This window comes from Macrobrachium rosenbergii, chromosome 5 (assembly GCF_040412425.1).
Source record: "Macrobrachium rosenbergii isolate ZJJX-2024 chromosome 5, ASM4041242v1, whole genome shotgun sequence".
NCBI lineage: Eukaryota > Metazoa > Arthropoda > Malacostraca > Decapoda > Palaemonidae > Macrobrachium > Macrobrachium rosenbergii.
Window position 1 is genome coordinate 53676494 of NC_089745.1, and position 25441 is coordinate 53701934.

Genomic DNA, 25441 nt, shown 5'->3' on the forward strand with positions numbered 1-25441 from the left:
TATATATATATATATATATATATATATATATATATATATATTTATATACTGTATATATATATTTATATATATACTGTATGTATATACAATATATATATACATATATATGTATTCACGATGATATGATTCACGAAGATATGGAACGTGATGACTGTATAAATAAAGGCAAATGCCACTTAGGAAAAATGAAACAACAGAGCAGCTGCTAAGCCTTTCGACACAACTGTGTTGGATTCCAGGTGCATCTGTTCCTTATAATCCCCATCCTCTGGGATGTCTGGATGTCATCTGTTCATTATACGCACTTTCTTGTAAACTTATTTTTATATTTTTCATCGGTCTGCTAGCAAAGGGCCGTTGTGTCAAAAGGCCTAGCAACCAATCCGTTGTTTCATATATATATAAATATATATATATATATATATATATATATATATATATATATATATATATATATATATATATATATATATATATATATATATATATATATATATATATATATATATATATATATATATATATATATATATATATATATATATATATATGTATACATATATATAATATATAAGGTAGTCCCCGTTTTACGACGGGGTTCCGTTTTTACACCCCGTCATAAACCGAAAATTGTCGTAAACCGAAAAATCGTCGAAAATCGTCAAAAATCCTAGGAAAACCTTACTTTTAATGCTTTGGGTGTATTGAAAACGATGTAAACTGCATTTTTATTGAGTTTTTCATCAAAAAACCTCCAAGTTTGGATTATTCTGCTGTTTTGGACCATATTTCTTCTGTCGGATTGGCATATGATGCGTCATAAACCCAGAAATAATTAATAATTTCTGATGAATATATTTGAAAAGTGTCGTAACCTCGGAACGTCGTAAGCTGGACCTGTCGTAAACCTGGACTGCCTTATATATATATATATATATATATATATATATATATATATATATATATATATATATATATATATATATATATATATATATATATATATATATATATATATATATATATATATATATATATATATATATATATATATATATATATATATATATATATATATATATATATATATTACAGCCTGCATGGATTTACGTATACATTTAGTTACTGTTAATGTTTCATAATTATCAACGTTTCCGTAGCGTACTGTTCATGTCACACTAACCATACATATATGTATATTATACACTTAATTTGTACATTATATACATAAATACATACATACACACAAATATACATTATATTTATATATGTGTGTGTGCTGTGCCATACACAGGCAAATATGATTTCATCTACATGAATTACAAAAATTTTTCATTAAAAGTAAATTATGCAAAAATTAGAAAACATGGCACAAAAATATAAATTAGCCCACACAGAACGAAAATATCAATTTTGATAAATAGCTCGTCTTTAAAGTATTTCCTACAAAGGGAACAAACCCATACAAACTAAGTAATTCACCAATAAGAATCTATCACTTCTCCACATTGAACTAAGTCATACTCACCTGGAATGAACCAACATCTGAGGCCAATGATCTTATCCTTGGCTCATGTATCTGAAAATCTGCCATATGATTATGAATGATCCCGCTAAGTAAGAAAAAAAAAACACTGAAACACACAGTACTCCAGAATAGTGCAGAGAATGCGAAGATGTTAGGTGGACAAACAAAAATTTAAGACAACTGTAGAAAACCAATGACATTAAATATTTCACACAGCTGCGTACTACCTGAGAGAGAGAGAGAGAGAGAGAGAGAGAGAGAGAGAGAGAGAGAGAGAGAGAGAGAGAGAGAGAGAGAGCACAATTCAAAAGTCATGTACCTTTAAGAAAATTTCCTTAACCTAAACCACGAATCCAGAATCGGCACAAGCCATATATAAATATAATAATAAGAGAAACGTTCCCCCAAAAAATGTCCTAAAAGGCGACGGGTTCTCCTAAGGAAGCGATGACACTGACGTGGGCCGAGGCCCCAGCCGATAGACGTATATGACTGTCAAAGTGGTGCCTGTCCGTTTGACGATTTTATTTGACAGAATACAAAGCATAAACCAATAGATAAACGTACGATCTCTACCGGATAAGTTCTGGTGCTTGTGACAACACAAGAGGAAACATATTGGACAAATTCCTCAGCTCGACATTGATATACGAGGCAGGGATGAGAAAAGATGTAATATCCATTAGGCTGTCGAGCGACGACTAAGTTAATGAGTATGATATTGTAATACCTTGTGCCTATTGCATGAGGTCTTGTAAATGAATGTCAATCATATGCTTGTTGATTCCTTCAACGCAGCTTTATATGAGAGACTTTATTCTCCTATAGCATGACGAGGGTAATAATAATAACAATAATAATAATAATAATAAATGAAAGAAGCATATACTGTCCAGCATCATGATAATTAAAGAAAATTACTATATATCGCATGACTTCCATTCATACACGCTGTTAAAATTAATCGTCCACGTGACTGACAGGTTGCAATTATTTGCTATTAAACAGAAAATTTTACATCCATGAACATCTTCGTTAAAACTCATTGAAGCAGAAACTTACAACTTCATCAATACAAAAAATTCGCCCGACACCCCTCCCACTCCAAGATAACAGTCGAGGAAGCAACCACTTAAAACCCCTATCTGGCAAATCGAAAATAGTTAGACAAGCAAGCAATGAAGGAAAAATTCCCTACCGCCAATCTCCCGCATAATTGCAAGCATCAGTTACCCTCACTTCGTTGAGCTTCTTGTACTAATAACCTTCGCATCAGTGGTTATGTTACTGGAAAAGAGGAGGGACCTCAGGCTGCCTTCATGCAAAACTAAAGACATAGAGATGATATCACATCGCCAGTGCACGGCTGGCTTGACATGAACTCAAGCATTTTCATGCCTTTGGGATTTTTGATGTGAGATAAAAACATGCTTGAGAATATGCACTCTTTTGAAATGGTGATACCCGTTTTCTCTGGTGTATGAAGGGAGAATTAGTCGCTGTTTTTATCAGGAAATATTCTAGCGACGTTCTGCCTGAAATTTTCAGACTTTGGTTTTAGTTTTCTGAAAAAGAAAACTATTGTGCCGGCTTTGTCTGCCCGCCCGCACTTTATTCTGTCCGCCTTCAGATCTCAAAAACTACTGAGGCTAGAGGGCTGCAAATTGGTATGTTGATCATCCACCCTCCAATCATCAAACATACCAAATTGCAGCCCTCTAGCCTCGGTAGTTTTTATTTTACTTAAGGTTAAAGTTAGCCATAATCGTGCTTCTGGCAGCTATATAGGATAGGCCATCACCGGCCCGTGGTTAAAGATTCATAACCCATAGCGGCTGTACAGAAAGCTCGATTGTGCCGAAGAAACTTCTGCATATTTTTTTACTTGTTTATTCTAGCCACAAGTCAGATGCTTTTCACCGTTACATACTCAATTTCCCATAATCTTTAAAAGAAAATAAAATGCTCTGAAACCTGAAAGCTGAATGCGTATTTTTAAGGTTAAACTTTCCTACTACCTGAACTGGGAACCACCCAGCTGTGATTAAATTAAGGATAATCTCAAATTAAGTTTTATTCATTATTTACTAAAAATAAATACATAGAATCCAACAAGGACCTGAGAGACATTTTAAAAGGAATATCTTAGACCAAACCACACAACAAAATGGGTTGCTCTTAAAGTGAGAAACTTACGAGTAAATGTCAACATAATTCCAGACAAACAACGAGGATGTCACTCTAATATAATTTTCTCCTTCCTTCCAGGTAAGCACTGTATGGGCGTTGTCTTTTTATCCAGTGACCTTACGTAGGACGGCACTCGTAAGTAGAACGCGACCAACCCCTTGTCACTATTCTATTTTCTTCTTGTCCTCAAACACCAGACGCCAACCGTCGCCCGTCTAATCTTACTGAACGGTACCGTTAAGAAGAACGGATAGGTTAACCTGAATTCATCTTCTGTTACATTGTTATTTTCAAAATTATTCGTATACAATGTTTGTTCGGTAACTGTTTCTATATAATTCCTTATGGGCGCATAATAATTCAATACCTGAAAATGATAAAGGAAGTGTCACTGTGGTACGATGACACCTTGATATGAAAAGACTAAAAAAATGTAAATTGAACTCTCTACCTTTGTTGCACATCTATTATTCATAACTGAGTAAATGTTATTCCCCGCCTACAGTTACGGAACAAGCGATAACTTTCAACGCGGATCATAATTGAAGTGAAACGATAAGTAGGTATGGAATATACAAAGAACACCACAGGTCATATATTTCAGATGACTGACGAGTAATGGCGATCGCGTTCCATGAGAGTGAGTTACAGCCAAAGGCCGCCATCCGTTAGAAAGACCAATTGATTTCACACAGAGCCTGGAAGCGGCCGAGTCCTTTGACTGCTTCACATTCGTCTTATTTTCAATTACAGAGTTCTGATGAGTTCTGGCTCTTCGATCTTGTAAGGCGGAGAATTTGGAGATGGGGTTGACACGTGAAATGTTTATTGTTAACGAGAAATATAATAGTAGGCTGCGTGAAAGAGGAAGCTTAAGAGAGGCTGTTAAATTATGTACCGATTAAAGTTGTTCTGTTGCCTCAAACAAAGATTTCAAAGTGATAAATACACACATATTTGATAACATGAAAAGCCAACCCGCTGCTGGCTATGTTCTCCTCGAATCGATTTACTGCTCACAAACAAAATCTCCATAATCAACATTATACTCCAGTGGAGAGAGAGAGAGAGAGAGAGAGAGAGAGAGAGAGAGAGAGAGAGAGAGAGATTTTATTACCTTCCATGTGATGTAACGTGTATTCAAACAAAAATATCATTTTACTCTAAATGTATTTCATACAATAATTATCTATTCTTTAGCTTGCTCTTGGGTTAACTTAACAAAACGGAAAAGGGAGATCGTGTATAATAATTCATGTAAATCTGATTATACAATGTGAAACACTGTAACAATTACCTATACGATCACGACTAAGAAAAATGCCCGAATATTCAGAAAGCAGATTTACATTTAACTCCTCCACTCGCAAGGCAAGGCACTCCATCGTGGAAATCTCCAAAAGAAGAGGAGGATTACGAAAGAAGAAAATACAAGAATATGTCCGACTGCCTCAACATCACCAACCAAGAAAATAAAGATTAAAAAAAAATGAGGGAAAGGGAACTGACATAAATAAAGAACGAGAAGATGGAGAAGGCGCAGAAAAAAAAATCCTTTTGTAAAATCCCTCGGGAACAACCACTTTAAAAGGAAAGAAAAATCAAAAGGAGAAAGAGGAGAAAGACAGGCAGGGACAAAAGAGAGAGAGGCCAGACCTCCTCAACTCTGCCTCGAGTGCAACATGCACATGGAAAAGAGAGAAAAGGGAGAGGAAGAAAAAGGCCCGGCTAATCCATCACCGGGCGAAGTGGGCAGCCCCTTGTACGCAAATGAAGTAGTCCTTCAGGCTGCATCCATCTCCATATAACCCCGATGAAAGCTCGGAGGTGCTTGGGCTTGATTGCAAGCTTGGGCGGTTTAGAGACATCTCCCAGACAAGCATCTTCTTAGGCGGAGCAGAATACGAGAGAGAGAGAGAGAGAGAGAGAGAGAGAGAGAGAGAGAGAGAGAGAGAGAGAGAGAGAGAGAGAACAGGCTCTACATACGTGCTTCTCGTCTTGCTCGGAAAAGAAGTGGTGAAGAATGAGCAGGAGAAAAAAAGATACTGGTGATAGTTAAAATGCAAATGGAAAAATGAGGAATGCTTACTTCATGGTTACGATGAAGATGAATTTCATCTGGATAACTTGATCTTTAGACAGTAACGCAAAAAGGAATTGCTTGCTGTAAAGGCAAAATCAAACAGAGGCAAAATTAAATACGGTTAATAAATGTACAGTAGTAATGAGGAACCTTTTGTATTTGGAATTAAAAATTAAAAATTAATTTTCGATCGAATTAAGAAATACAAGTTAAGCAAAACATAAACGAAACATCAGCAATAATAATAATAGCCTTAACGGTTAAGGCTAATAAAACCATTATACTTGAAAAACACAAATCGCCCTTCCAAAAGACCATAAAAATAAAAAAGTTAAGAAAAATCTTTACATGGTAATTATCGCCTGACCCCAAAAGTAATTTCGATGTTACGCACGAACGTTGAAAACTATTCAACGCTAGACTACTCAGATCCCGCAAGATACTAGACCACCTACAGAGGCGCATAAAGACAAAAACATACATGACTGAAACAAAACGCCTGAACAACTGTACATTCTGATTCACCGAAAAAGTCATTTCGAGGACAGTTATCAATAACTTGTTGGTCTCGGACGAAGCACGTTACGACTACATTTTAAATGCACTTTTAGCTTGTAAAATCGCAGCAGAACGATGAACTGATTTTTACAACTTTCCCTTTGCAAATTATACGTATCTAATATGTAATACGGATTTATGTCGTCAAAAATATCTTCATTATCTACGCTGAATATCAAATATTTTTCTGATTTTTCGCTGAATATCAAATATTTTTCAGATTTTTCTCAAGATGATAATTTGAGAAATTTCCCCTATCTCTTGTTTATCTCCTGAAACCTCACGCGGTGTGTCGATATAGATGCATCTACATCGACACACATACTCACATTAACTGAGCTAAAAAGAGAACTCTTATTCACTTGATGCTGGGATCAGTGAAATAGGAAAAATGCTGCACAAGAAGGGAGTCCCGCTACTAAAAAAAAAAAAAAAAAAAAAAAAAAAAAAAAAATTGGCGGCGTTACAATGCATGTGACAGTATGAGTAAATATAGCTGTAGTGTGTGTGTGTGTGTGTGTGTGTGTGTGTGTGTGTGTGTGTGTGTGTGTGTGTGTGTGTGTTGCCTCCGACAGGATGGCTGATACAATCACTGCCAAACAAATCTGCATTTTCATTACAACCATAACATCGGTATTCTCCATTTTATAGTAATAATGACGAAATAATAAACAAAACTAAAGGAACCAAGCTGGCAGTAGGAGCCTCCTATGAAAAATTTTGAAACTGTCCTCCGTTCAACTTTTCGGAAAGTAAGTTAGAAAATAAGTTACATATAAAAGTAGATTCATGTCTAAACTACAAAAATACATCGATTATCCAACCGACTTGACCATACGTGCCAAACTTATATCCACAGCATCCGTATCCAAAGGCACGACTTTCCATCATTAGGTCATAATCTATCGAGACGAGGCAGTCGCTATAACAGTGATGGACGGCCCAGCCAAGATAGAAAACTTGCCATAAATCAAAGGGTTAATGGCAAAGGGGCACAGATTAACTGTATTTTACTGGAACTAAACGGTAACTGCAACAACTGGTCTTGACATTTACGAGAAACTGCTTCTGAAGGTAGCAGGCAGTAAAATATGATAAAGCCCCAATAAACCTACGTTGTTCCATCTTCCACCATTAGCGACAATGGCTGATGAAGGCCTCAAGCAATAGCTACAGGTGTAACAGTCTTCGTATAGCCGCCACAATGTTTTCTGTACATCTGATGGACAGCAGAACAATATAATGCCACACAGAAAAAAAAAAAAAACAAGACGAAACCCAGACAACATAACAAAGTAAATGTCAAAGCATCCCGAATTACACAAAGAGATAAGTAGATAGAAAAACAAATTACTTACATAACCGACTACACACACTAAGCCACCTGGAAAAAGCCAAACCTCCGAACACTTGGCCAACAAATCATGTCGAGTCAATCATGGCATTCACTTACCTTTTCATAACACCCTTCCTCCGCGTACCATGACCTCGACCTAAGATGATAGATGGCGTGCTCCTCCTCGACAGATCCTCCAGAGAAGATAAGAGACTTTGTCAAAGCCGACTATCATTACCTTGGGAAGAGGGACCCAGCTCTGGCGTCGTCCGGAGGATTTTCTCTGGGAAGAAAAATTACGATGACTCTATTAAAGACTGTGGGCAATATTTGCATATACTGAATTATGGAATGAAGTATCGGTTAAGAATTATGTGCTTGGATAATGAAATTTACGAGTTATGATATATGTGCGACGTTACATAACCAAAATTATCACAGAAAGAAAAGAGAATCTTTTCTCAGTGCACGATACGCAGAGCAAAATCTCAAAATTACTTAATCGACTGTAAAAGTGAATAAACCGATGAAAATTCGGTGTCCAATGACATTTATGGCCACCAAGCCCTACAAGAAGAATAACCTTAATGTATGAGTCATGGGACTTGTCAGAAACTCTATAATTTATCTTGATAATCCCAGTAATGTTATTCATCACAAAAGACTCATCAAATCAACAAACACAAATCCCGCTTCGCTCAAACCGGGTCTTGGCCATAATTATCCCGGAAAATCCTACAGCCACAGCTAATTAAGAATGCCATTTACATGCAAATTACAACTCAAAAGAAAATTTATATGTTCCCATAAGCATTCACTGTACGCTAAACCTGTCTGAGAGAGAGAGAGAGAGAGAGAGAGAGAGAGAGAGAGAGAGAGAGAGAGAGAGAGAGAGAGAGAGTCTGGTTAAGTTACACGACTCCGATCTTTCAAACCAGGTAATGACACAGATACCCACAAAGTCCAATGACCTTAGCACTCCATTACATAATCATCTGCAGTTTGTTTGTCTCTCTACATCAGACATTTTAATTACCAATAAATATATACATACAGCTGAAATGAATCAGTGAATGGCTGACAGTATCAAAACGCGCATATCTATATTATATACATATACATTATAAATACACACACGCACATATATATATACATATGTATATATATATATATATATATATATATATATATATATATATATATATATATATATATATATATATATATATATATATATATATATATATATATATTTATATATATATAATATATATATATATATATATATATATATATATATATATAATATATATATAATATGCGTACGTTTTTAGAAAAAATACCAGGTTGATTCATATGCAGAAAGGATTTTTAAAAGTTAAAGGGCTTAAATTATGAACCGCCTTACACCAAGGACCAGATTTGAAAAATATAAGAGAAATACTTCGCTCCCGAAAGCTAATCCAGATAAGAATTACAGTACTTATAAATTATGAAGGCTTCCATTGTTCCTTGCTATCTGCACCGGACTGAAACCGGAATACAACATTCCTCGGCGCAAGACAAGTTCGAAATGGAATTTGAAAACTTGAGATTTCAGATAAAAGACTGTGTCTCCTCGAGCAAAAGCTAAATTTATAAAATTAATAATAATAATAATAATAATAATAATAATAATAATAATAATAATAATAATAATTTTCACATCAAAAGGTTAAGGAGTTATCATCAAACTGTATTATACAATGAACTCTCCAATAAAGTTTACAAAAAAAATGGGACAGGGTAACAATTTTCTAGAATGAACTAGACAACATTGCTGATAAAATATGCTAATTGTTTGGAGACCGAGTACATTCCTAAACGACGATAAAAGTCACCATTATGGTCAACTGGGATATTTTTACGAGTTTAACGTTAGTTTAAGATTAGTTCAAGAGATTTCCCTCTCCTGCGGCGAGAAGCCCAGACCCCGAGTTAAACAGAAAAAAATTCGCTACTCAAACGTTATAGAAGGGATTAAAAATAGGTGAAGAGCTATTTGGGCAATGTGATGTTCTACAGCTATTTAAAATATTTTTATATTTTAGTTCTGTTTAAGCAATTTTAACGTTCTAAGGCTATTTAAACTAGTTTAATGTTCTAAAGCAATTTTAACTATTTTAATGTTCTAGAGCTAATAAGCTATTATAATGTTCCACAGTTATTTCAGCTGTTTTAACGTTCTGAAACTATTTAAACTCTTTTAATGTTCTAGAGCTATTTAAATTGTTTTAAAGTTCTAAAGCTATTTATATTCTATTAAAATTCTACAGCTATTAAGCTATTTTACTGTTCTAGAGCTATTCAAACTATTTTAATATTCTAGAGCTATTTAAATTGCTTTAACATTCTATAGCTATATAAATTATTTTAATGTTTTAGAGTTACTAAGCTATTTTCATGTTCTAGAGCTATTTAAATTATCTTATTAACATTCGAGTTGTGACCCTATTTTCACTACTAATTATGTGGCTATAAAGGTATGGACGTTACAGAAGGGTAACTTAACAGCTGTGACTTATCTACATTTTTTCGCTAAAACTCGTAACATTAGGAGGAGTTTTGCTTCCTCTCTCTACCTACTGTTAGCCACTGAGCATCTTCTGTAAAGCTCAGATTCCTGAACTAGAATAATGCATCGAATGTATCACATCATTTCCACAAGTCAAAGGCAAACGTTTCCTAAATTAAATTTTTAAAAATTAACAAGATGATAGCATTATGTATCCATAATTGATATTCATAATGGGAATATATTATTCATAGTTACATCAGATTCCCGGTGTATCAACAACAAAAATAAAACGATATTTTGTTTTAATATTCAAGGGGGTTCGATGTGTCCTGGAGATTCAGACTGGTTTCAGACCTAGCCAAAACTAGTTCCGAATATTTTTCCAGACAGTCTGTCAGTCAAGCTAAGAAACAGTAAAAAGACGAGAATGAAGGGGGAATGGATGTTTAAAAAAAGAGGATAAACGACTTCAAGTAGGTTCGAAGATTTCTTCTTAGGTCGTTTCCTTTCCATTAATATCAAAGCATAAATCACAAAAACCAATTATTGTTATTTGGCTATTCTAACAATAAGATGGAGTTTTTTTATACTCTTCTTTATCCACGAGCTAGCTTGGATAAATAAAGTAATCATTTTATTGAAGCTATTCACGGACCTATTATTCTAACTATCCGATTCCAATATAGCTTCAAATGGTAAAGTAATTATTTCTGAGTATATATCGAAAATGAAGCTGGAAATACTGTAAGTCTCCACGAAAAAAAGAGACAACGACTGGCTTCGTATCTGTGAAAATTAACAGCCTTTAAACCCCGCAATTATAGGGAATCAGAGACGTAATCTGAGACGAAATGCGATAATTACAGACCAACGTCCCTTCCACGAAGATGCTATATCATTACACCTTAATAATCGGAGACTCGGGAGTCACGGCTGGTCTAATCGTCACAGGACGCGGAAAGGATGATGCTGTGCCCAGGAGGCAACATTGTGTAACAAACAGGACCTCACGAAACGCTAAGACGCCCAGAGCGTTCCATCGCCTAATTTCAAAGCAACCAGGTATCTACAGGAAAGGGAGTCACCAGGTACTGTCATTTAGTTGCTGGAGAATCTGCCAGGTACGAGCCACCTAAATTGCATCGCTAAACTATATTTTTACAAATAAAAAGATTTGTACGGGAGCTCAAAAATATTTTTATGAAGGCTATGCAAAATGGACTGGAGGAGCTAGAGGATATTTTCCGAAATGACGCATAGAAAGGCTATGCATGAAACTAAAATTTATTTTCCGGAAGCATGCAGAAGAATCTGGAAGGGAGATGAACTACATTTTCCCTACAGGGACGTATGTTTAAACTTGAATTTCAGCTAAGATATGGATAAATACTACTGTAGTGATATAGCCATAAACTTCTTTAGAAAGAAGTAAATGCGGGTGTTCTCTAAACACTACATAGTCTATACGCAAAGCGAATATTTGCTTCTCGTAAACAATCTAAACACAAAGAGAATGCACTGCTATTAGTGGTATCGTTCTATTTTTCAAGAATGTAGAGTAATAAGGAAGTAATTCTTCACTTTGTCACCAAAAGTAACTCCCTTCATACTTCATACAAACCTATTAGAACTTTTCGCTCGTATGAAAGGCATAAGCCTAGTTCGATTTAACCTTAATATGCATTATCTCGTGTTATCGTTAATATCCAAAATAAATCTTCTTCAAGTTATCTTGTAAAAATGGGCAGCAACCTTAAAATATATAGATGGAACTCAGTAAGCAACAATGACATCCGTTATTTGAGATACAAACTTGTAAAACTCAACGAATAAGTCACACCCTCGTTGCAAAATCCACCTTAAATCAATCACTTTCATTCCCATACTATAGGCAGAACAACGAACACACTTGGTGAACTCATGTCAAATTTGAGAAGAGGGACTTTTCAGTGGAAGAGGAACTAGCAAAGAGAGAGAGAGAGAGAGAGAGAGAGAGAGAGAGAGAGAGAGAGAGAGAGAGAGAGAGAGAGAGAGAGAGAGAGAGAGAGATAATCAACTTCCAGACATTAAGTCGTAGCGTCTAGCAAGATTTGAAACTGGTCACCTGGAAACTTATGCGCAGGCGCCTCAGCGCGTAACTCTCTGGCCTGACCAATAAGCACGCAGCTTTCGCCCTTTGCTGGAAATTTCTCCCTCTGGAAAACAGGACCCCAGCTAACTGGACGGCAAACCCGTCCTAAATCTGGCTACCTAGGTCAAGAGCCCTGGAGTCGTTGACCCAAGGTTACGGAAGAGCTAAATGAAGGTCACTGCCGATCCCATCCAATGGCTGGGCTTACAAGACCAAGAAGGAATGCGGTTCCTCAATCAGAATTTATGGAAGGTGAAATTCATGGCCGAGGTCTTCAAGAAAGTATGATAGGCCGGTCTGCTCAAGGGAGACAATCAGCAGTCAGCCTCTCCTTCGACTCCCTCAAAAGATGTACAGTTTCTGCCAAAGAAAATGTCAGAAGGGTATTTGAGTCTTCGTTTCAATTCGCATCATACGAGAAGAGTAAATGTACTTTTCCCGTTAAGTATTTAAATCTCTGATATAATACAGCACTACATCCTAAGATATTTGCATATCATTACCAGCATCGAATAAGAATATAAAAAGTGTTTTATTTTTAAAACGTGCAACGTCGACATTTATCGTTATCATGAGTGAGAAATCGATCCCGCATACCACTATCAAAACATGGGAACTCACAACAACAACAATGCCTACATTACATACGTAACATTTATCTCAGAATACCGTATGGGTTACGGCACCTCCTCACTGATGAAGGGATTAGGACGGGGAACGAAGACCATGGGACGAGAAGGAAAATAACCCTTTGTTTAAACGAACAGGTGTGGAACATAAAAATGACATTCTTCTCTCTCTCTCTCTCTCTCTCTCTCTCTCTCTCTCTCTCTCTCTCTCTCTCTCTCTCCTTTTAGCAGTTCCTTCAAGGACGCCCAGCCAGGGTCGATCACCTGGCTACCACGTCACATCAAGCGTAAACCAAAAGGAAAAGAGGTATGCCGTGTCCAAGGAGAGTCAATAGGGAAATAGGTTTGATGTCAGTGACTAAAAAAAAAAAAATCAGACACGAAACCAGTACCGCAGGGCAAACATAATCTTTTCCCTGGGAATAATAAGAGGCAGTGCACCTTTGTGCCCGAAGAAGATTATCGAATTCAAGGCACATTAAGCCAACACATGTAAGTTGCAGTGAAAACGCTGGGAGCAGGATAAAAACACGCAGTACTCTTTGCGAATAATGGTTTTAGGCTTCCAGGAACCGGGGATTAATTCCTTTCCTGGGGAACACTTGAAAAATATTCGCTAAGAGCTTCATGTACCAAAAGGCCATGGCTAACATCTTCATCTGGAACGCGGTGTAAATCGCCACTAAGAAAAACTCCGTTTCAATACCCGACACCTCAGGATGGCTGAATTCCTCTTCACGAAAACTCATTACCAGGTGAGATAACCATGCGAATGCCTTATCGAAAGAAGATAATTACAAGATGGGCAGCTGTCATGCAATGAAAACAGGTTCTATATAAAGGCATGCAGCAACAAGACATTGTAGAGTCGTACTTGAATAGCTTGACAGCCAATTAGGCGTAACGCAAAAACGCCACCCAGAATTTCATCGTAAAAGGAATTTCCTCTTGCTTTTTTCTTATAAGGCTTTTTGAGTACACGGCATTCAACGCGTCTTCAATATTAAGATTATACGAATATTAATTTCGTTAACAGAATCATTTTATAAATTATTGAATATTTAAGTAAAATACAACATCCTAAACCGATGAGCAACGTTGAGAGACAAAGACCGAAGAGGCTCTTTGCAATCAAAGCGAAAAATCGCAATTGCAACTCGCCAACTACAAGGCACAAAGGGAAAGGGAAGGTCATTGGCGAGTTCTGCAAGCACACGACTCATGTAAACACGAATCAATCACTGAACAAAAACTAAGGCTTCTTTCAGCAATTTCACGCACATTAGGAAACTGACTGCAAACAACAGGACTGTCAATCATTTCAGCTCGTACATAAAACCACTCAGCGCTTCCAGGAAGATCCCGGGGGATTTGAAGAACTCGCCATCTGATCTTGCGAGTGTTCGTACCTCAAAGCTACCCCTGGCCAAAGCCTTTCGCATCTTAAGCAGCAGCTAACGGTTTCGACGCTGAAGCTGTCACTCATTATTTACCTCGGGTAACGTTGGGTGTCTACAACTGGCAGGTTTTCTCAACTTCTGCGTCTGAGTTTTTTTTTTTAAATAAAAGAAACATGTTAGCCTGCTCGAGGCATGACATCAGCCTAGCGAGACGGATTGCGCAAAGTATTCTGCTTATCTGTTGCTATCAAACATGCCTCAATAATACCCATGTTTACCTTAAAAAACCAGTGATTGTCAATAACAGTTTTTTAAAATATTTTGGTATAGCTGTCAATCAATGAGAATTCTATATACACACACACACATAATATATATATATATATATATATATATATATATATATATATATATATATATATATATATATATATATATATATATATATATATATATATGTATATTAAGTATTTGTGTGTGTGTTTGTGTGGCTTTAGAAAGTGTTTAATCTCAAATACTCAACAAGTCTTAAAAGTTAGGGACTAGCACCATGTTCTTATCCACCCTGGCTGTGTCCTCCCATGTAAACAAAGGCATGATGGACTGCCCAACATACGGTACCAAGTTGTCTTCCCTTTGGGATCGATTTCAGCTGTCAAGTGGTTACCACTGAGCCATGGGGAAAACACACACACACACTCACAAATACATAAACACACACACAAACACACATAAAGCTCTTTACCCACAAATTAACAGAGAGGCAGGAAGAACACAAGCAAAGTTTGCACTTGGTACCCAAAGAGGACGAAATTCGAGAATCGTAACAGGTCTTACAATTCGTACCCAATGCCACTCCCATTCTGCTTTTCCCCTAGTTCAAGATACCACACGCACAAGCACAACACACACCTCGGATCCAATGCACCTTCAAAGGAATGATCTCAACCATAAGGCACCCTCGAAAATTTACAGACTGATTACGCTGGTCTGACGTAACTTCCCGGCCTCTCAAATTGCAAGGCGCTTGCTTTTTGAAGATCAAGGAGGGTGGGTTTCTATCGGATCTTCAAAAAGATTCATCTTGGGCAAGAGTTCAAAAATATATTTGAAATCTGGGTGAGAGACACACACACGATAAAGTTATGACATGCAAAATATAAATTTTGATAAATACAAGCATGGTAATGCATACTGTCGGAATTATTTATTTACAGAAAAATGCAATTTAAATTAAAATTGCAGCAAATATATAAAATAAATCTACATATAACCTACAATCTTTACCCAAATAAAAAGCCAAATTTCAAACTTCTTAAACTATTTGACATAAATGTGCAGGAGAACTTAAAGTTGGAACCTCTGGGTGAAGAGATCAAAAACCGCTAATCGTTAAATCACAAGGGCGAGGAAGGGCATTTGACATCACGATAATAGAATTATCTCGCTTTTTAAACGTGGCACTGGACTGCTTTTACCCAAATTTTTCTGGCTTGCTGGCAGTACGCCCATCATGGAAAATCCTTCGGTGACAAATCATGCAGTCGTATTCATTCATCCATGAACGTCCGCCGGCCAAAAAATTTGCTTGATGCATACACGACCGGCCAGCTGCGCATGCAATGATGAACATGATACCTGGCTAATCTTTTTCCCTTGTGGTCCCAAAGAGTCAAGCATAAAACAGCAGCAGTAGAGTAAAGTAGTTACCATGTCAAGTTACTTATTTATAAAGTCCCCAACATCGTTAATGATAATAATATGCTAGTATCTGTAACAGGTGTTATTGTTGCTTCACAAAAACTTAAACAATAAAGCTGAATTTAGGCGTCTTTAGAAAACTAACTGTTCTTAGTAAGCGATATTAAAAAATCAAAACCACACTGCGAAGGAAGAAAGCATACACAATTCACTAAAATAACAGAAGACGCGGCTAATACTTTGTTCATTATGCTAAGGCTATAATAATCAACCGACCTTAGCGTCGAAAAGAAAGAGCAAAAACCTCGTCCCGAAACCCGGTGTTCGCTTGGGTACTGGCAGACCCTGACAAGTAAAATGAGGTATCCTGGTAAGGAACCACGGAGAGTCAGGTGGACTACCTGGGCAGGTGGCGAGACCAGTGATTTGGACATCTAAGTAGGTGGCACACTCCACGGGTGGCTTCAGGAACATCACGAGATTGTCTTCGAAGAACAACGTTGCGAGACGAGGGCACGAACTTGATTCCTTAACAGTAGAGAAGTCCAGGAGGTACGAGGGAAGCAAAATATGCTGAAGCATTTACAGTTTACAGGAATAAAAGCAGAAGACGACAGATTTCTATCGTCTTAAAAATATGAAGAAAATAAAGATATCTGGCGTTAAGGTAAAAATATGAAGTCAAGAATATACACTTCAAACAACATGAAACGGGGCCTCTAACAGCATAGTTGGCCATTGCGACGTCCCCACTGGAAAGTATTATTAAAAAAAGTTTGCTTTCAAACACCTTAAAACTCTAGCACTTAAGACTGCTAGATGTGAACTAATGAACGTACAAATATGATATAAAATTATATAAATTATAAATAAATGAGCATGCAAACATGGCATTATATATTAACATGTCGTTATCAATGCACACAACCTACAACAAAATTTTCCCTTACTACCAGCTTTCAAAACTCACTAACTACCTGCATATTAAAAAAAGAGACCTTTATAAAACCTTACTTATATATTACAATAAAATAAAGCGTTAACATAAAACTTCGCATTGATAAAGAGAAATTTAGGATAACTACCATAGTTTGCACTTTATACTTCAAATCGCAAACATATCAAAAGTTACACGACACCACACGGGCGTATCAAGAGTGTGAACAGCAAGACACCAGCCTCCTTTCCCCTCTCCCTCCATGGAGAGTTGAGTTTAGTACCCAGTTCTTTCTATAACCCACTGCCATTAGACGCCTCTGGATTGACAAAGCGATCAAATTATACCTAAGCCTTTCATGAATAGACGATAATCAGATTACCATAATGAACAATTATAAAATCATATTTCAGTGCACAGACTCCAAATTAATTATGCAAACTTGTTACGCTGTCTTTGTACTCTCAAGGCGACCTTCACCTGTGCTTGAGTACGAACCTATTAATTTTTAATATTATTACCAGTCTTGCACAAGCGCATTCTCTCTCTCTCTCTCTCTCTCTCTCTCTCTCTCTCTCTCTCTCTCTCTCTCTCTCTCAAACACTTAATGACGAAAATCTCCAATTAACTTTTCCATGAACACCACATACCTTCTGAATGTTTTTCAAGTCTATCCAAGAGGAAACATTCCCTATATTTACTATTTCACCTTTCAAGTAACCAAGGAGAAAGAATAAGAATATGTATCACACACCAAGCAGAGCACACAAAAATATGCCTCTCAGATAAGAAACCCGTTTCCCTGTACTAAAATAGATCTGCAATAAACTAGGCTACCATTGCTGCATACAAAACCTCATCACTCATAAATAGGAGTGTCCATCCAAAGCATAAGTAAATATTTTATTCACATACGTATATGCATACATACACAAGCCTATCCAATTTCTCAAAAGGCACCAACGTAAATCATGTAGTCTACTAAATACACTTTACCCCTTCCAACAGGCAAAAAACAAAACGCAAATCTCTCACACCAGCTACCAAGAATGAATATTAGCAGCATTTTTCTTGGAGCACAGACAAGCACAACTATGGAAATGAGACATCGATCTGTTCATCAAAATGCCAAGATTACAGATACGAGTTGTCGACGGTCCTGTGCTGTAGGACTTGGTCCCAGATCCTGTCTGACAAAGCTATCACCCTAATCTATAATTCTGGGTCGTCTAACGTCTGCCGCAGATGACAAGCACTAGGGAAGGAGACTGGTCAAGAACACAATAACCAAGGTAGACCAGACAGTGGGAAACCATCACCTCTTTAGAATTCATCTTGATGTTCTAAATATTTTTTTCTATATATGAACCTTGATACTCTTGGTCATGTTTCACGAACAAAGACATTCTTGGCATGGCACCAGGCAAAGCCATTTTGTAACTCTGCATAAGTATCTGTTGTAATCCACAAAATTTGTTACTGAGGAGAAGACATCTGTAAGATATCTCTGCAAGAAATCTTCTCTTCCTCCGTCCAAGTGCGCTCAGGCAAAGTTGACATTCAGACACGCAAATAATCACCTCATTCATTCTTTTTACTTCTCAATCATCCTGCCTAATAGGAAGCTCCAGTGAGGTTCCTGACTGAATAATTTCCAAGCTTGGCCATAAGAGGTCTTGACAGAGCCAACTTCAGCTTCACTTACCGGCAACATTCACGAAAGATTGTCTTTGGTATCATTTAATAATTAGGGTTCTAAGAGATAAACCACTCATTCTTATCGAAATGTGTGATTTAATGAATAAGCGTGTGATAAAAACGTAAAATTCGATGTTCATATGGCAAAATTCAAAGAGCCAAACGTGAACGTGCGAAAGTAAAACTACTTGCATAAATGTGAATCTCCTATTCGATACACATGCAAAATAACACTTCAGGTAGAATTAAAAATCTACATTCAACTCGGAAACTTTTTTCTAAAAATTATTCTTCAAGTGCGATTTCACTGGACGTTACTTGTACTGGCTGCCCAGAAATCTAACTCCAGACCTAGGCTGGCAATAATGGTTTTAGCCAGTGCATTCTGGAGTCAGTTCTTGACAACGAACAAAATTTCCACTGAATAAGGCCCAAAAAGTAATAAATCGGATCAATCAATTATCATAAACGAATGGCAAACCAAAGTACTTTCTCGTTTCAACAACCAGAAGGGCAAAGATTCACAGGATGCCACAATGCTGGAAAACATATAAATAATAACTGCTTCAAAATAAAAACAATTTTCCTGAAAAAAGGAGAGTGACAATGAAATTATGACGTTACCTGGGAAAAAGGGAACACAAGTCTCATGGCTTAAACATATTCTAACCACGTTTGCATATATTAACTGTATAAGCTATGTCAATCCAACGAGCCCATGAACTGAGAACTTACACGCCAGTTACCTTCTTAAAATGTTGCTGTTACCCGTGTCGGAAATTAGACCGTACATACCATTCAGCACCTCCCACTTGCGATGCAAGTGATAAAATCAACGAAAGCACTTCAAATCATCTTCATAACGGTCTCTAATAGCCGTTTCTTTATCTGCCTTGGGAGAACTCATAACACTTGTAGGTATCGCAAGGTTTCGGGTTGATCACGAGAGTTCCCTTGGATTTAGAAAAAATGGCAATTCCTTTTTTCCCCGTGATACCGGTTCGTGCCAAGAGCTCGTTTCACACTCGAGTGAACTTCCCTTCAGTACATTAAAGGAAGGAGAGAGAGAGAGAGAGAGAGAGAGAGAGAGAGAAGAGAGAGAGAGAGAGAGAGAGAGAGAGAGAGAGAGCTTCTGAGTCAACTACAAAAATGCATCTCAGCAGTCTAAAATTATTCCTTAGACTAAACCGAATTCCATGACATTACATGATCTTTCATCAAATTCATCCAGAAAGAAAACCACTTTTCATATGATGAACAAACTCATTATACGAGTATATTATGCACGTGCGTTATACTAACAAAGATAAAAAGCGAACTTAATTACCTCAGATGCTCAAATTTTACCGCTAAGTCCCTCTTTCTGTATTCCATAGACATTTGTCCATTAAAATTCAAGGAGAGTAGTGGTCCTTCTACACCCCGCCTTCTACAATGCACCTTAACTCTTCTCACCCTCCCCCGCCCCTCACAAAGAGGCTCCAAGGGTCATAATTCCTTCGTGGTTTGAATTCAAATGAACCTTAATGAATGAACATCTCGTGTGCGCATGGACAATAAGCCCTGCGCATTGTCGGAAAGGAGCAACAGTTAAAATATAAAAAACGAAAAACACGGAAATGTAAAATAATAATTTAAAAAGCTCATCAGGCCTCGATGCACATAAACGCAATGATCCTCTTAACAGAACTCGCAGACGGATATTATCCCTTGCAAATGCAGAGCGACAATCGTGTCTCTTCCCGTTTCGTACCGGTCCGTAGCACGCTTGACGCCCTTCTCCGTCTGATGGCGAGATAGCCCGCTTCAGCAGGGCATCCCGTGGCTTTGCTTTCTCGACTCCTGCTAGGCGATGATTTAGGGAAGAATGAGAGACGCCCTAGGAAGTTTCGCTGATGGAATTAAATGTTCACGTAAACGATTAACTCTTGAAATTAGGTTCGTAATCTTTTATATCGCCCCGCCGTTACTCGAGAGGTTTAGTCACGGTCTACGTTTTCTTTTTTGGAATAAAGGACATCTCTAAAAACTTCGCAGGTCATAATAACAATTATTTTCATAATATTACATTGATTATGGAGTTTAAAACTTGTACGTGGTGCCCAAAGCGGATAATCCAAAAAATATAGAAGTTAAATAAATCTCCTTTAGATCATTACCTCCCAACAGAACCAACACTGGCCAAAACGAAGAAGGTCATATAATAAGCGCATCCCTATTCTCTAGTCCTTCACAGTGGGGTGGACTTCTTATGCAAATGCAACATTACCGAGTATTGAGGTCGAAATGAGGCGTGTTAACTTTGTTAGTATGGTGCTGTGCGGGTTGTTAGTTAGTTTATGTTTATCGTTTGTCTTGCGAGTATTTTTTCTTCCATACTTTACGTATCGTAAATCATTTATTATAAACTTTGTCTTTTCAAATCGTAAATCATTTATTATAAACTTTATCTTTTCAAACTGTTTATTGAAGGCTTACAGTAGAAGTTATTTGCGATAATTTATTCTTCAGTAATACTTTATTCTCCGAGTGTTAACATTTTTATTTTTCACGTGTGGGTTCAAAGAGCCAAAATGGCTGAGAGACAAACAGACTATATTTTGGCTGAGAGACAAACAGACTAAAGTACAAAAAAGCTCTCTAGAGGTAACATAGAATTTAGTATATATTTCTAGGGCTATGTAAGACCCCGGTTTATATAAACACCTAAGCATAAGAAGCATTCACGCATACACCAGCTACCTACATTTTCAATTAAAGCAGATGGGAAGGGGAGCCTAATAACCTTATCAAGTCCAGGACTGAAAAACATAAATAAAAATAAACAAACTCGAAAATAAAAGATGCATAATTCTGCATCCTATAACAAAACGTTAATTTACTTTGCATCAAACTCCATGAAGTTATGTCCCATTTCAAGTCCAATATCCTAGTGGCAAAAGTTTTTGAACTTCAACCTCTTTAATGTCCAGATTCATCAGCTACTTATTCAAACTGCCGTTCATTTGTGACCCCTACTACCCGACCTGACCTTGTATCTCGGGCATCGTGGCGGGCACGACTGCAGTACAAGAGTGGTCTGACAAGGAATACATTTCCTAATAACTGAAGCTTCATGTTCGTCCCACCTAACACGGCAGCCTCTTTTAACACTCCTCGCGTAAATAATCAGGGGAAAGAATCCGCTCGAGAAGTCAGAATTTAAAAACGAAACGCCAGGTGGACCTTTTGCAAAGCCATTAAGGTTCATCTTCAGCTACTGACATTTTACTTAATTGCAGAAGTGAAGGAAAACACCGCGTAAAGTCACAGTATTACTGAGTATCAATCCATCAAAATATCTGGTTTGCTCTTGAATCTGCTCCTCTCCTCGTGGTGAAATTCGATCGCATATGAAATAAAACCATGATTTACCAAAAGCAAAGTGGAATTCTTTAAACAAATGGTATTAAACCTAAAGAATACCTCCACAGACACATTACTTTTTGCCCGCTCTTTTTATCCACACAATAAATTCCATTTATAATTCTAAATGAAGTATACAGAAGTTACTGCTAAAACATTGAATCACACGATCTTACATCTGGCATTCTCCCACAGGAGCTGTGCTTCACTGGTGACTAAAGGCACAGTTGGATACCATATCAGGCTGGAAAGAGATTCGATTTATTACATAAAGAACATGAAGCCAACATGGCAGTCCTTTCTATCTGCTCTGAGTGAAGACATCAGAAATAAATCAACACGATGTTCTAAAATCTCCGTATGTTACGTCAACCAAATGCACTGGTCCTTAGTAAAAGAAGTATATGAAATATAATCAAAACATACATAAAAATTTTTACTAAACAATTCTACTTCACGAGGCACATGTATTTTTATTTCTTTCCAAAATCTAATACTTTTACGTCGAGACTTTGCTCTAACCGGCACTCTGTGACGCCACAAATTGTAGCTGAACAAACTGTATTCTAAATACCTCGAACCTAACGCTACGGCATCAACCAAGGGATGAATTCGGCGATTCCTGAATTCGAACGTCATTCTAAAACTCATAAAATTATCTCCGCTCACACGAAATTTGTGAAATCGGCCGATTAGAGGAACATGACCATGAGAGAATCATGCCCGACGCCGCATTTGTATTCCAGAAGTACCTGTGTGAGAGTCAACTGCCTCTGTATCTCAACCGGCAGCGAGGCTGGAGGATGTTGGCCTCTGTGAGCGCAGCAGATAAAAAAGGATTCCTTTACTTGTTATCTTACTATCGTATGTTTAACGTATGGTAATTGTACTACAGCATGTGACTGTGACTACCTTACCACATAAATTTACATGTAATTAGCCTCGCTTTCGTTTACGCTTGTCTGTCGTGTTTACAATAGAAATAAACTTAGTACACATTGGGACGAATGCCAATTCGACTTGGTTTTGCACACAGCAGCTAGCGCGAAATAAAAAGATAACTTTCAAGAGATGGCTCAAATACCAATGTGTACTCATTTCTCGTTTATGGCCTATAACTATGCTACCCTTCTCTTAAAGTTAAATCAAGTCGTATCATTATCAACTGGATTTTAATAACTCCCGGTCACAGTACAACAGACACACATAAGATTAACAGATGACGCTGATCAAGCAACACCCATGTCCTCTTAGACTGAAGTAATTGCGCTTGACTTGTAAGAAAGACCCCAAATTCTTCGACGTTCCTACGAGTTCCTAAAAGCAACAAAGATGAGGTTTTTCCTCTGAGGAAAATACTTGTATTTCTAGTTTCGAGTTCTGTTAATGTAGCGGACAGAGAGACAAAGTAACTTCCTGCCAGACTCAAACGAAGCTACATTCAGAGAGACCTTATCGCGAGGAGCAAGAATTAATCAGAGTACGAGACTATAAACAAGCTTTATATTCATCAGACAAAAGACGTCTCACCAGCTTTCCAGTTCCTTTTATCTGGAATCAGATCTGAGTCATGAATTCTATGGTGTTTATTAGCAGTATCACTCCAATGCGACTTTTACAACGGCTATGAAATTCGTCTGAAGAGGTTTCCTAGGGCGTGGCTAACTAGAACTTGAAATCTTCAATTGATGGCTTCACAGATTTAATCCTTATGCTCCCAGTGATCAAGAGCCAAAATGGATTGGTTGCAAGTACAAAAAAAAAAAAATAAAAAAAAAAAAATCGTACATTCGGTTACGTAAGGAGCCACATCTTTTCTTGACAATGAAAATGGGTAAGATAGACACATATATCTATCTATTATACATAAATAAATCTGCACACACACACACACTATCTATATGAGTATACATATATATAATAAGTCTGTATACGCACGCTAACATGAAAATCCAGTTTGCATGCCATGGAGCGTTTCTTGAATTATAAGCATTTTAATTCTACAATTTACTAGGATAAATGGAATACATAAAATAAGTTTGCATGAGAGAGAGAGAGAGAGAGAGAGAGAGAGAGAGAGAGAGAGAGAGAGAGAGAGAGAGAGAGAGAGAGAGAGTTCTCGAGCCTTAGCATAGCAACAAACATGTCATCATGGTAACATAAAACCAGACAAGTTAGTTTTTCCCCCCATGTACTTGGATATGTCCATCTGACGACATGGAGATTATATGCACTTCTGTTGCAAGACAAGCCAACCATGAATTCAATCACGACAACCAAGTGGCCAAGTGGCGTCTGGAGAGAGAGAGAGAGAGAGAGAGAGAGAGAGAGAGAGAGAGAGAGAGAGAGAGAGAGAGAGAGAGAGAGAGAGAGAGACTTTATTTACACTGATGAAAAGAGCCTTGAAAAGAGACCCACCACACCCCATCCTCACCATCGTCACTACCAAAGAGAGAGAGAGAGAGAGAGAGAGAGAGAGAGAGAGAGAGAGAGAGAGAGAGAGAGAGAGAGAGAGAGAGAGAGAGAGATTTTATTTACACTGATGAAAAGGACCTGGAAAAGAGACCCACCACACCCCATCCTCACCATCATCACTACCAAAGTGAGAGAGAGAGAGAGAGAGAGAGAGAGAGAGAGAGAGAGGGAGAGAGAGAGAGAGAGAGAGAGAGAGAGAGAGAGAGAAACCTCCCGTACTGATGGGATACACATTTGACGGGGCAAGGAACACTCACGTCTGGTGTTTTTCTTCCTTCCTCTCTTGTTCTTTCTTCTCCCTAGACACGACCAGCAACAGTCAACTTAAAACTGGGTACATAATCCAATGCTTAAGTCAACAGAGGCATACTGGATTTTAGGGTTCGCTAACATTAGCCCCCTTTCGTCTGGTGAGAGAGAGAGAGGTCATACCATGTCCCCCATCAAAGACGTCATAATAACGCCCATTTTATGGTCGTGTGGTCTAGAGGACAAGCTTTACGGTCGGGTTTTAGGGTTAGGTAAATTAGTGGGTCCTGGCTAAATGATAGATACACACTCACCTAATTTTTTGTCTGCCTGTTTTTGACTCTTTTGCTACTTGGACCAACAAAGGGTGATAATTAACCCGAATATTTTCGTTCCATAAAACGTTAAATTTGAACTATTTTGGTTTCCAAACATGACCAAGCAACTTGTTCCAGTTCATTTTAAAGTACATGTAACATTTCGATACTATTTATTTAACAAAGACTATATAGTGGAATTTAATATGTTCAGAAATCTAATGTTGTGCAAAATAAGCCCCTCTCT

At 37.4% G+C, this 25441-nt stretch overlaps 1 protein-coding gene and 1 long non-coding RNA gene across 5 annotated transcripts in view; one reads left to right on the forward strand and one right to left on the reverse strand.

Annotated features, from left to right (window-relative positions):
* LOC136838800 (uncharacterized) overlaps positions 1 to 25441 on the reverse strand; it is a 412093-nt gene that overhangs the window by 232095 nt on the left and 154557 nt on the right. For both annotated transcript variants that reach the window (XR_010853112.1, XR_010853113.1), the window contains one exon: positions 7813 to 7978. This is a non-coding gene — a long non-coding RNA (uncharacterized lncRNA). The remainder of the gene's footprint in view (positions 1 to 7812; positions 7979 to 25441) is intronic.
* Positions 1 to 25441, forward strand: part of Cht10 (Chitinase 10) — a 113382-nt gene that overhangs the window by 18958 nt on the left and 68983 nt on the right. The window lies entirely within an intron of this gene.